We start from the raw sequence: 13,576 nt of genomic DNA on the forward strand, positions 1-13,576 counted from the left end.
TATGTGGACTTTCCATTGTGTGTGAACTAACACCAAGACTGAAAAGTGACGTTTTGTTTCTGCTTTATGTGTGAATAAACACGGAAGTTTGATTTAAGAACTGGTAATTTGCCTCTGTACTGCGTCCGCACACCCTGTCTACCAGAGCGAGTCCAAACACAAGCAATTTCAAAAGTATTCAGATCCAGGTGCTGGTTTGCAAACTGTAGAATATTTTTAGTGGGAGGACTCCTTTAAAATATGCCCTGTGCAACTATTTTTACGCCAGACGAGCTTTAAAAATGACCCCCTATGGGTCAGTGAAAAACCACTGACATAACACAGATGGCATCAGTGATCTGTCAGTGGATTTTCATGGACGATTGGTAAGGGACACTCTGGAATTTACTTTTCAGCCTAGCAGTATCCGTGGAATACGAATCACACACAGAGGGCAAGAAATGAACACGCGGACCAAACACGGATTCTTCATGGATTTTCCACGGACATCAAACGGACACAGAAATGTGAACGACGCCTAACTATAGTGGCGCTTCTATGAGCCAAGGGGTACAATTCAGACTGTGCAGGGACGCACCCCCAATTAGTAACACACAGTTGGACCTTTATTGTAGTCTGCTGGCAATTCATTCAAAACTTCTAGCAGGAATAATAGAGGAATGGCACAACATAAGAAGTCATAAGAATAGATGCTCCAGAAATGTTATTACATGGGGGATGCAAGTAGTTACTAAAACAGACATGTCAGGAGAGGTCCTCTATCAGCTGCCCATATACATTAGATCAGGGGTCTGCAACCTCTGGCACACCGGCTGTTGTGAAACTACAACTCCCAGCATGCTCCATTCACTTCTAAGGGAGTTTTGAGACCAGCCAAGCAAGTGTTCATGCTGGGAGTCGTAGTTTCACCACACCTGGAGTGCCGAAAGTTGCTGACCCTTGCGTTAGATAAATGTCAGCCAGACTGGACAATTTTGGCAGACCACCTAATATGTACGGGAGCCTCGCGTGTCTCCCCCGAAGGCAGGTGCTGGGAAGATAAGAATTAGGCTGTTGGATTTCAACTCGATCTTTTTAATCTTGGGGAGATAAGACACCTCAAGCAGCGACTTTCTCTCCTCTCCCTGCTCAGGACACATGCATGCCGAGTCAAGCGTGCATGTGTATGGGACAGCAGGTTTGGAGAGATGGCTCGCCATCAGCTATTTGATGTGTATGCCCAGACTTAGACATCCTGATAATGTCTGACATTAACACATTAACACACAATTTACTTTTGGCAAAACATATGGCAGGAGCCAACTGCATAACACATTCCATGTTACAAGGCATACAGTGAGAAAGGAATCTGACCAATCATGACATGACAGGCCTGTCCCTGACCCCATACTGGGGGCAGTAAGGGGAATAACTACTGTGGTGACACAAAGGGTGCATAACTACTGTGTGGGAGTATTACAGGGGCATAACTACTGTGTGTGTGGGAGCACTAAGGGGGCATAACTACTGTGTGTGGGGGTACTACAGGGGCATACCTACTGTGTGTGGGGTACTAAGGTGGCACAACTACTGTGTGGTGTGACTAAGGGGGCATAACTACTGTGTGTGGGGGTGTTACTAAGGTAGCATAACTACTGTGTGTGGGAGCACTAAGGGGGAATAACTACTGTGTGGGAGCACCAAGGTGGCATAACTACTGAGTGTGGAAGCATTAAGGGTGCATAACTACTGAGTGTGGGGCATTAAGGGTGCATTTCTACTGAGTGTGGGAGCACTAAGGGGGCATAACTACTGAGTGTGGAAGCATTAAGGTAGCATAACTACTGTGTGTGGAAGCACTAAGGGGGCATTACTACTGTGTGGGAGCACCAAGGGGGCATAACCACTGAGTGTGGAAGCATTAAGGGTGCATAACTACTGAGTGTGGGGCATTAAGGGGGCATAACTGCTGAGTGTGGGAGCACTAAGAGGGCATAACTGCTGTGTGTGGGAGCAGTAAGGGTGCATACCTACTGTGTGTGAGAGCACTAAGGGGGCATAACTACTGTGTGTGGGAGCAGTAAGGGTGCATAACTACTGTGTGTGGGAGCAGTAAGGGTGCATACCTACTGTGTGTGAGAGCACTAAGGGGGCATAACTACTGTGTGTGGGAGCAGTAAGGGTGCATAACTACTGTGTGTGGGAGTACTACAGGGGCATAACTACTGTGTGTGGGAGCACTACAGGGGCATAACTACTGTGTGTGGGAGCAGTAAGGGTGCATAACTACTGTGTGTGGGAGCACTACAGGGGCATAACTACTGTGTGTGGGAGCAGTAAGGGGGCATAACTACTGTGTGTGGGAGCACTACAGGGGCATAACTACTGTGTGTGGGAGCAGTAAGGGGGCATAACTACTGAGTGTGGGGCATTAAGGGTGCATTTCTACTGAGTGTGGGAGCACTAAGGGGGGTATGCCTTTCGATCTCGGGGTCATAGTTAATTGCATATAGTATGAAGCCCCCTTTAAACCAATACTTTTAATAATGTAAATACATGCTTTGAACATATTGATCGGTTACACAACAAAAACTGGCCACAGATGTGTGCACCAGCTCTAGACTAAAGTGAGGGCGGCTGAGGACATGTCTATCCAATATGGACACAATGTGCAGCACAATCCCTGAAGGAACCATTACAGAGAAGGATTTAGTCCCGCCCATCCGACAGTTTGCGTTCCAAACCTCGCTCTCACTACTACAAGCGCCAAACGAGCTACTCGGATTTTCAAATTCCTATTGGTCAGCGCAGGCCCTGGGCGTGGCTAGCCTCGAGGCCCTTGCAAGGCGATTGGACGAGCCGGAATGATGGACGGCGGGGCGGAAAAGGAGGAAGCGGCTGCCGCTCACGTGACCGCCGCTTGTCTCGGGCGGGAGATACGGCAGGGCCCGAGCCGCCGGCGTGACGTCCTTCGGTCACGTGCCGCGTTGTTGACGTGACGTGTCGCCCGGCGACTGGCGCGGAGGTGACAGGGGGCGGTGACGTCACGCGGTGACAGTTCTCGTGGTGGCATCGGGGGGGACAAGTTTGGAGGGGGTCCCCGCGCGGTGAGTTTGTCCTGTCGGGGTCAACGGGGCGGGTGGCGCGAAGGACGTCGTCTGGGTGACGTAGCGCGTTTCCGCGGTCGCCCTGCGCTGCTGGTTGGGGGTCGCATTGGAGCAGTTGCTTGGTTTCATGGAGGGGGGCAGCGCGTAACGGCGCATATGTCGTGCAAGGTCCCTAAAAAATGTCGCACAGCAGTTATCTCCAGGGGTTTACTTCATGAGGGAGAAAGTTGGGTCTCGTGCCTGTAATATTTACCTCAGAGGTATGGGGCTGGTGCTGTATGGCCACTTGTAGCCTGCACCGTATGGCGGTAGACCGCTGAGCTGCTCCAGGTCCTTGGCGTAGCTCACCGCCTCTGGGGAACCCATGGTCAGGGGAGCGGGCACGGGGGCAAAAGTAAAAAGGAAAAAAAACGACTCATCGGTCGCAAGTGTTTCTGGTCACGTGCCGAGGCCATCAACGGTGGCGCTGGATCGGGAGTGCTTGTGACTAGTGTTGAGCGAACTTGTGTTTTAAGTTCGGCGTCTAAAGTTTGGGTTATGGATTCCGCTACCACGGACCGTAACGGAGTTTAGAATCCATAACGTGATTCTTCGATGACGCCGAACTTAAAACACAAGTTCGCTCAACACAAATTTTGGGCTAAAACTAAATTTTTTTCAATTGGTCTTTATTAAAAAAATATTCAGCCCTTTTTGAGCTACAGTTGTTAAAAATCAGTCTTTTTGCAGAGAATCTCTTCTCGGTGGCTTCTCCCTGATCTCCCAGCCTCACGACGGGTAAGGAGTCGTGTCGAGCCAACTTTGTGTTTTTTAAGTTCGGTGTACAAGGTTCGGGTTATCTAAGAATTCCGCTACCACGGGCCATAACTTACATGGTCCGTGATAGCGGAATCCATAATGGAATTCTTAGATAACCCGACCCTTGTACGCCGCACTTGAAACACAAAGTTCGCTCATCCCCAGTAAGGAGTAGCCCCGTCAGCTGACGGCTCATGTGATCTCCTGACTAGGGATGAGTGAACCCCACGTTTTCGGGTTCTGGTGGAATTCCATTACGGATTCCGCTAGAAGGGAATGTAAAATGGAAGCCTTTTAGAGGCATTCAGAGACCCTTTATATGAGGTCCGTCTCTGGTGGACTGAACACGACCATGTACTAAACCATGCAACTTTTTTGGGGGGGAGATAACAGAAGGGGTTGTGTTGATGGCACAGTGTCTTTAAGGGGTTCTGTCCTGGTCCTTTTATTTTTATATATATATACTTTGAAGCCGCCATTGCAGTCAGTTGAACGCCTGGGACTGGTTCTCAGCACTTCCAGTAAATTGTTGATTTTGCTGAAGTAATAAGCAGGGCTGTGGAGTCGGTAGATAAATGCTCCGACTCCTCAGTTTTTGGTACTTCCGACTCCTCTGTATTTAATCTGTGAATGTATTTTATACATTCCTTGAAGGAAAGAAAGGCAACATACATGTCATTACCACAGAACTACTGGCCAGGAAGCTGCTGCCTTTCTCCTTTGTGCTGATCTTCTGCTGAAGATCGGGCAGTGGGGGGATCCAGGACGGGGCATTTATTGTAAAACCTGATTTCCCCAGTAGAATCCCATAGTCATGTTTAAAGTTTAACCTAACAATCTGAGGTTACAAGTTTTTATAGCCTTAGGCCTCTTTCACACTTGCGTTGTCCGGATCCGTCGTGTACTCCATTTGCCGGAGGTGCCCGCCGGATCCGTAACACCGCAAGTGAACTGAAAGCATTTAAAGACGGATCCGTCTTCAAAATGCGTTCAGTGTTACTATGGCAGTCAGGACGCTATTAAAGTCCTGGTTGCCGTAGTAGTAGTGGGGAGCGGGGGAGCAGTATACTTACCGTCCGTGCGGCTCCCGGGGCGCTGCAGAATGACGTCAGAGCGCCCCATGCGCATGGATGACGTGATCTGAAGCGCCCCGGGAGCCGCACGGACGGTAAGTATACTGCTCCCCCGCTCCCCACTACACTTTACCATGGCAAACAGGACTTTAGCGTCCCGGCAGCCATGGTAACCATTCAAAAAAAGCTAAACGTCGGATCCGGCAATGCGCCGAAACGACGTTTAGCTTAAGGCCGGATCCGGATTAATGCCTTTCAATGGGCATTAATTCCGGATCCGGCCTTGCGGCAAGTGTTCAGGATTTTTGGCCGGAGCAAAAAGCGCAGCATGCTGCGGTATTTTCTGCGGCCAAAAAACGTTCTGGTCCTGAACTGAATACATCCTGATGCATCCTGAACGGATTTCTCTCCATTCAGAATGCATTAGGATAAAACTGATCAGGATTCTTCCGGCATAGAGCCCCGACGACGGAACTCTATGCCGGAACAGAACAACGCAAGTGTGAAAGAGCCCTAAGCTGAATTACAGCAGTTTTTCAAATGGTTTACAGCTTCAGTCTTGAACTATTGACTATCCTTTCCCTTCACTTATACAAGTGTTTCTAGTTCTGCAAAAAACATATTTAATTAATCAGTTATCAGTGAGAGGCGAGGTTAACCATGGGCGTTGCGTTCCCTGTAACAGCGGAACACAACGCAATGGAAAGTATAAGTATTGCCGCTCCTTGACTGTGCGTTGCGTGCCATATAGTGAAGCATATGAAAAGCTTCTTCATGGTCACTTAACGTGTTAGTTTTGCGGTAACGTGACGCACTGCATGCATTGGCCTTTATTCTTACAGTAGAGAAGTACCGTATTTTTCGCAAAAGTGGTGGAAAAATAGCAGTGCGTCTTATGGGGCGAATGCTGCGACCGTCCGGCGAATAGGCTGAGAGGGAGGAGGGGCTGGGGGCCGGCATCTGTTTCTGTAATGGTAGCGGGGCCCGGTGCAGTCACTGTATTCTACTACACCGGGCCCCGCTCACTGTAGTATACGGTAATCATATCTAACTTGTGGGTATTGTTAAAGTATTCCAATCATCTTAAATCTAGCGCTGTACTACTTACTACTAACTTCTTGGCAGTCAGGAGGCCGGGTGGGCGCTCGTAGCGTAGCTCACTACGTCACACGCCTGCTCCGTCCACTTTATGAATGAAGCAGGCACCGGGCCCCGCTGCCATTACAGAAACAGATGCCGGCCCCCATTCAGTACACAGGGACACTGTTATGGGGGGGGGGGGATCTGTGGATGACACATAAGATAAGATGCTATATATGTATCATCCACAGATGCCCCCATAACAGTGCAATCCACAGATGCCCCCACAATGATCCCCCATAACAGTGCCATCCACAGATGCCCCCACAATGATCCCCCATAACAGTGCCATCCACAGATGCCCCCATAACAGTGCCATCCACAGATGCCCCCATAACAGTGCCATCCACAGATGCCCCCATAACAGTGCCATCTACAGATGCCCCCATAACAGTGCCATCCACAGACCACCATTAGTCCAAAACCCACAAAAAGCACACCTTTTGGTTCAAATTTTTTTTTCTTCTTATTTTCCTCCTCAAAAACCTAGGTGCGTCTTATGGGCAGGTGCGTCTTATAGGGCTAAAAATACGGTAATTAATTATAACTTTTTGTGAATTGGGACATTTAAACTTGCTTTTTTTTTTACTTTGTTCCAATTTAAATCTAGTAGGAATCGGAGTCGGTTTATTTTTTGCAGACTCCGACTCCAGGTACCCCAAATTGCCTCCGACTCCTCGACTCCGACTGCACAGCCCTGGTAATAAGTGGCCAGGCATTTTTCCTGCAGAAGCACACTACCACGGCATGGGTAAGATAAAAATGACATGGATCGCTGACTCACGGACACTGCACTCCATGTAATTTTATCTTACCCGTGCCGAGGTAGTGCGCTTGCGCTGAGGCACACACCCCACGAAGTAAAGATTTTTGTTGGAACACCGAAAAGGAGGCCAACTCTCCTTTCTTGCTCTTAGAGAGGTGTCCCGAGTAGGAGACCCCCTCAGCGTGTCATCTGTATAACCTAATAGGGCAAATGGACAGGAGTTCAATAGTGGCCTCCAGTAGTGGAGCAGAGGCTGCGCCTGTAATATTAATGCTCTTCTAGACATCAGGAATAGGGCTTGCTGATATAATAGTGAGCTAGAAATCACTTGTAACATCAAAACCACTGAAAGGTGCAGTAAATAACATTGATGAGCTGGTGGAAACAGCATCTGTCAAGGAGCAAATAAGCAGTCGGTTCTCGAAGTTTATGAGTTGGAAGAGGGGGGAAAATGGGCGAGCCTAAGTATCTGAGCGAGGGTCAAATTGTGACAGCTAGACGACTGTGTCAGAGGATCTCCGAAATGTCTTGTAGTCCCGTAGGCAGTGGTTAGTACCTACCAAAAGTCATCCAAGAAGGGCAACCATTGAATTGGCCCCCCAAGACTCATCTATGCATGTGGGAGAAGAAAGCTACTACAGAAGAACTGCTGTAGGACAATTGGCCGAAAAAGGCACTGCTGGCTGTGATAGAAAAGTAGCTTGCTTTGGTTGGGGCCACCAACCGTTTGGGTGCCCATGCTGACCCCCTATCCACTACCAAAAGAGCGTCAGAGGTGGATCATGGAACGGAAAGTGCCCGGGCCCGATGAATCTACAGGAATTTACATCACGAGGACGGCCGGGTTTGTGTGTGCACGTGATTTGTGGCTTACCTGGGGGAAGAAATGGCACAAAGATGGGGAGAAGACCAGGGCTGTGGAGTCGGAGTCGAGGAGTCGGAGGCAATTTTGGGTACCTGGAGTCGGAGTCGGCAAAAAATGAACCGACTCCGACTCCTACTAGATTTAAATTGGAATAAAAAAAAAAGCATGTTTAAATGTTCCAATTCACAAAAAGTTATAATTAATTACCGTATTTTTCGCCCTATAAGACGCACCAAGGTTTTTGAGGAGGAAAATAAGAAAAAAAAATGTTTTCAACCAAAACGTGTGGTCTGTGGATGGCACTGTTATGGGGGCATCTGTGGATGGCACTGTTATGGGGGCATCTGTGGATGGCACTGTTATGGGGGCATTTGTGGATGGCACTGTTATGGGGGCATTTGTGGATGGCACTGTTATGGGGGCATCTGTGGATGGCACTGTTATGGGGGCATCTGTGGATGGCACTGTTATGGGGGCATCTGTGGATGGCACTGTTATGGGGGCATCTGTGGATGGCACATATATAGCATCTTATCTTATGTGTCAGCCACAGATCCCCCCCCATAACAGTGTCCCTGTGTAGTGAATGGGGGCCGGCATCTGTTTCTGTAATGGCAGCGGGGCCCGGTGCCTGCTTCATTCATAAAGTGGGGGGAGCAGGCGTGTGACGTAGTGAGCTACGCTACGAGCGCCCACCCGGCCTCCTGACTGCCAAGAAGTTAGTAGTGAGTAGTACAGCGCTAGATTTAAGATGATTGGAATACTTTAACAATACCCACAAGTTAGATATGATTACCGCATACTACAGTGAGCGGGGCCCGGTGTAGTAGAATACAGTGACTGCACCGGGCCCCGCTGCCATTACAGAAACAGATGCCGGCCCCCAGCCCCTCCTCCCTCTCAGCCTATTCACCGGACGGTCGCAGCATTCGCCCCATAAGACGCACTGCCATTTGTCCCCCACTTTTGCGAAAAATACGGTACTTCTCTACTGTAAGAATAAAGGCCAATGCATGCAGTGCGTCACGTTACCGCAAAACGTACACGTTAAGTGACCATGAAGAAGCTTTTCATATGCTTCACTATATGGCACGCAACGCACAGTTAAGGAGCGGCAATACTTATACTTTCCATTGTGTTGTGTTCCGCTGTTACAGGGAACGCAACGCCCATGGTTAACCTCGCCTCTCACTGATAACTGATTAAGTAAATATATTTTTTGCAGGACTAGAGACACTTGTATAAGTGAAGGGAATGGAGGGCCAATAGTTCAAGACTGAAGCTGTAAACCATTTGAAAAACTGCTGTCATTCAGCTAAGGCTATAAAAACGTGTAAACTCAGATTGTTAGCTTAAACTTTAAACATGACTATGGGATTCTACTAGGGAAATCATGTTTTACAATAAATGCCCCGTCCTGGATCCCCCCACTGCTCTATCTTCAGCAGAAGATCAGCACAAAGGAGAAGGCAGCGGCTTCCTGGCCAGTAGTTCGGTGGTAATGACATGTATGTTGCCTTTCTTTCCTTCAAGGAATGTATAAAATACATTCACATATTAAATACCATCGGAAGTAACAAAAACTGAGGAGTCGGAGTTTGAGTCGGATTATTTATCTACTGACTCCACAGCCCTGAAGAAGACAAGCCGGCTGAGGCACCGTGGTGCTCTGCTGGAAACCCTGGGTGCTGGCATCATGTGGATGTTATTCTGAAATGTACCACCTACCTAAACATTGTACAGACCAAGTACCCCCCTTCATGGCAGCCGTATTCCCTAATGGCAGTGGCCTCTTTCACCACAGTAATGCCCCAGGGCACACAGCAGAAGTTCAGGAATGCTCTGAGGAACATGACAAAGAGATCAAGGCGATAACTTCTCTCCGGACTCCTCAGATCTCAATCCAGTTGAGCATCTGGGCGATGTGCAGGAAAAACAAGTCTGATCCATGCGTCTCCCAGCTTACTGGTCTGACGGGTTTGTGTCCGATATTACAGGGCGCCTTCAGAGGTCTTATGAGTCCATGTCTAGAGGAGTCAAAAGTTTTTTTGGTGGCATAAGGGGGGGATCTACATAATATTAGGAAGGAGGTTCTCTGGCTGAGAGATTATAATGCCCTATTCTCAGATGGGTTGTTGTCCTGCACCCCTCCCCCACAATCAGATGTATGGACCTGGAGGTGAACATTGTAGTGGCCAAGCTGGGGTACTACAGCTCAGCTGCCATTCAACTAGGGCTGCAGCTATCGATTATTTTGTAATCAAGTATTCTATCGATTATTCCAACGATTAATCTAGTACTCTAATAAGAAATAATTAATTAATTAAAAGAAGGTTTTCCTTTATAAATGGTCATCAGACCCCCCCAGTGCCATCAGCTCTCCACAGTGTCATCAGTCCTCTGTGCCATCAGCTTCCCCCATGCCATCAGTCTTCTTGCCATCATCTCCCTTCAGTGCCATCAGTTCTGTGCCATCAGCTCCCCCCAGTGCTATCACCTCTGTGCCATCAGCTCCCCCCAGTGCTATCACCTCTGTGCCATCAGCCCCCCAATGCCATCAGCTCTGTGCCATCAGCTCCCCCGTGCCATCAGCTCTGTGCCATCAGCTCCCCCCAGTGCCATCAGCTCTGTGCCATCAGCTCCCCCCAGTGCCATCAGCTCTGTGCCATCAGCTCCCCCCAGTGCCATCAGCTCTGTGCCATCAGCTCCCCCCAGTGCCATCAGCTCTGTGCCATCAGCTCCCCTGTGCCGTCACCCCCCCCCCCCTTCATGCCAGCAGTCCTCCATGTCCTCAGCTCCCCCAGTGCCACCATCTATGCTCCTAGCCATCAGTCCTAGTTTGTCACTTACCTCTCCTGTAGTGGCGCCGCTCCACAGCTCCTCCGTCTTCTTCTCCCCGCGCTGCACTGTAGTCCTGATGTCACAGAGTGTCGGGTCATAGTGCGCGCTTACGTGTGCTACGACCTGACGATGTGTCAGGATACAGTGCAGCGCGGTGAGGGCCGGCGGGTGACCACGGAGCGTGAGCAACAGCAAGCGCTTCACTCCCGCTCCGTGGTCACATGACACAAACCATCAAGGATTTTTTTGTGTCGAATTACTCGATTCAATCGAGTAATCGTTGCAGCCCTACATTCAACTAAATGGGAGCGGAGCCTCAGTGCGCCGGAAGCTGCACAGAGCCTTGTGCTTCCACTCCAAATACTGTTAGGCCTCTTTCACACGAGCGTGTCCGGATGCGTCGTCCCGGTGCATTGCGGCAGACCCGCGCGAGTAGGTACGCAATTGCAGTCAGTTTTTAACTGCGATTGCGTTCCGTTCAGTTTTTATCGCGCGGGTGCTATGTGTTTTGCACGTGTGTGATAAAAAACCGACTGTGGTACCCAGACCCGAACTTCTTCACAGAAGTTCAGGTTTGGGTTCAAGGTTGTGTAGATTGTATTATTTTCCCTTATAACATGGTTATAAGGGAAAATAATAGCATTCCGAATACAGAATGCATAGTACAATAGGGCTGGAGGGGTTGAAAAAAAATAATATATATTTTAACTCCCCTTAATCCACTTGTTCGCGCAGCCGGCATCTCTTCTGTCTTCATCTGTGAGGAAAAGGACCTTTAATGACGTCACTACCCTCATCACATGGTCCATCACATGATCCATCACCATGTGATGAGCTTAGTAACGTCATCAAAGGTCCTTTTCCTCACAGATGAAGACAGAAGAGATGCCGGCTGCGCGAACAAGTGGATTAAGGGGAGTTAAAATATATGATTTTTTTTTAACCCCTCCAGCGCTAGTTTACTATGCATTCTGTATTCAGAATGCTATTATTTTCGCTTATAACCATGTTATAAGGGAAAATAATAATGATCGGGTCCCCATCCCGATCTTCTCCTAGCAACCGTGTGTGAAAATCGCACCGCATCCACACTTGCTTGCGGATGCTTGTGATTTTCACGCAACCCCATTCATTTCTATGGGGCCTGCGTTACGTGAAAAAAAAAAGAGGAGCATGCTGCGATTTTCACGTAACGCACAAGTGATGCGTGAAAATCACCGCTCATGTGAACAGCCCCATTGAAGTGAATGGGTCCGGATTCAGTGCGGGTGCAATGCGTTCACCTCACGCATTGCACCCGTGCGGAAATCTCGCCCGTGTGAAAGGGGCCTTAGTTTCCGGCGCTGTGGCAGCCCGAAGCAGCCGATCATTGGGGGTGCTGGGTGTTGGACCTCCGCCGATTTGATATCGATGACCTATTCTGTGGAGAGGCCATCAATATCTGTAGCCCGGAGGACCCCTTTAATGTTATGGCTGATCTCTGTCTATGGCAGAGACCATTTTATGTGAACCCTGCACATACTCGTACTGACAGTAGTACTGTGTCTGTATATGTGTGCCCTGTGTATACAGGGGTGTGTGGTCACATGACACATCAGGGGCGTGGCCTTAGAATCTGATGTCTGGATTCAGGGGTTTACAGACATTTCAGTACACAGGGAAAGCAAATATTTTATCACATGGCCTCCGTATGACATCGCTATGCAACGATCGCCGTGGAAATGATAAAAAAAACAACCACTCAAAAACAGGTGACGGGTTTGCGCTACGGATCTCTGCAATTATTTTTTCTAGCTTTCCAACACTTAAATAAAAAAAGTTGCAGATAATGGCGCACCCCATATTTGCCACTTTTCAAATGTGGCTTGGAGAGTGGGCGGAGCTTAGTGAGAGGGGGTGTGGCCTCCTGACACAAGACAGATTCACTATCATTTATGGCAGAAAGTGGAGCTCAGATTGACGGTAGCTCACCGGCGGTGTAGATTAGAATTTCTCACGCACAGACTGCCTGGAGATGCGCCAAACGTATTAACAGCCCGTGGCTCTTAAAGGGGTTCTCCGGGCTTTTAATATTGATGACCTATCCTCAGCTGCTCTCAAATAAGTGGGGCAGTTCCTTATAGCAGCTTGTCAGATTTCAGAAATAGTAACCTCATGGACAAAAAAATGTTTTCTCGCCCAGTTTCCTTGGGGGACACAGAAGACCTTGGGTATAGCTCATCTCCCTAGGAGGCGTGACACTAAGTGAAGACTGTTAAGCCCCTCCTCCACAGCTATACCCTCAGCCTGGAGAGAGAGACTGCCAGTTTTTTGCTTAGTGTCCAAGGAGGCAAGACACTCCCTGCTCTGCAGGGCTGGTTTCTCCTTGTTTAAATTTTAGATTTTTACTTTTTTCTTTTCTTTTTGTTCCAGATCATCAGGGACAACAGAGACGCACTAGACCTCTCTGTTTCTCCCGGGGTTGAGCTGCGCCAGTGCCGGTCACCCGCACGGCTGCCTCCCCCACAGAAGGCAAGGTGGATCAGGGCAGCCCAGCTCCCCTACATCCCGCCAGCGCAAGGGTCGCCCGCACGCCAAGTCCCCCTTCCAGCGTCCTGCCACTACGGTGCCAGTAGCTGAAGGGGCGACCCTGCTGGAACGGACCGAGGGTGAAGACGTCTATGGTGAGAGATTGGCTTCTCCAGCCCAACGTCCCCGTCCCCCCCCGGTCTCCTGCGTGCCTGACCCTATACTGGGCCTATGGACCCTTCTGTCCCTGCTAGACCTAGGCTGGCCCCTGGGCTGCCGCAGGGCGACATTCTGCTCCCTCTCTCCTGGCCTCCATAGGTCATTGGCACCCTTCTCCCTACAAGAAGAATGCCTGGGGAGCTGCAGAGGTCCGCAACTAGCTGCCCCTGACGGAGGGGTTATGCAGGCGTCCCACCCTCACAGGCACCCGGTCTCAGGGTCCCCCTCCCTCTTACCGGCTACTGCTTCAGGGCCAGAGCCTTGCTGCTCCTGACCCTCC

At 49.5% G+C, this 13,576-nt stretch overlaps 1 protein-coding gene across 1 annotated transcript in view; it reads left to right on the plus strand.

Moving 5' to 3' along the window:
* The first annotated feature begins 2,898 nt into the window (after nucleotides 1-2,898).
* Nucleotides 2,899-13,576, plus strand: part of LOC120978226 (putative testis-specific Y-encoded-like protein 3) — a 32,727-nt gene continuing 22,049 nt past the window's right edge. Inside the window, exon 1 of the mRNA XM_040406452.1 lies at nucleotides 2,899-3,086. The gene's annotated coding sequence lies outside the window, so the exon portion shown is untranslated. The remainder of the gene's footprint in view (nucleotides 3,087-13,576) is intronic.

This window comes from Bufo bufo, chromosome 8 (genome assembly GCF_905171765.1).
Source record: "Bufo bufo chromosome 8, aBufBuf1.1, whole genome shotgun sequence".
In the NCBI taxonomy this organism is placed as follows: domain Eukaryota; kingdom Metazoa; phylum Chordata; class Amphibia; order Anura; family Bufonidae; genus Bufo; species Bufo bufo.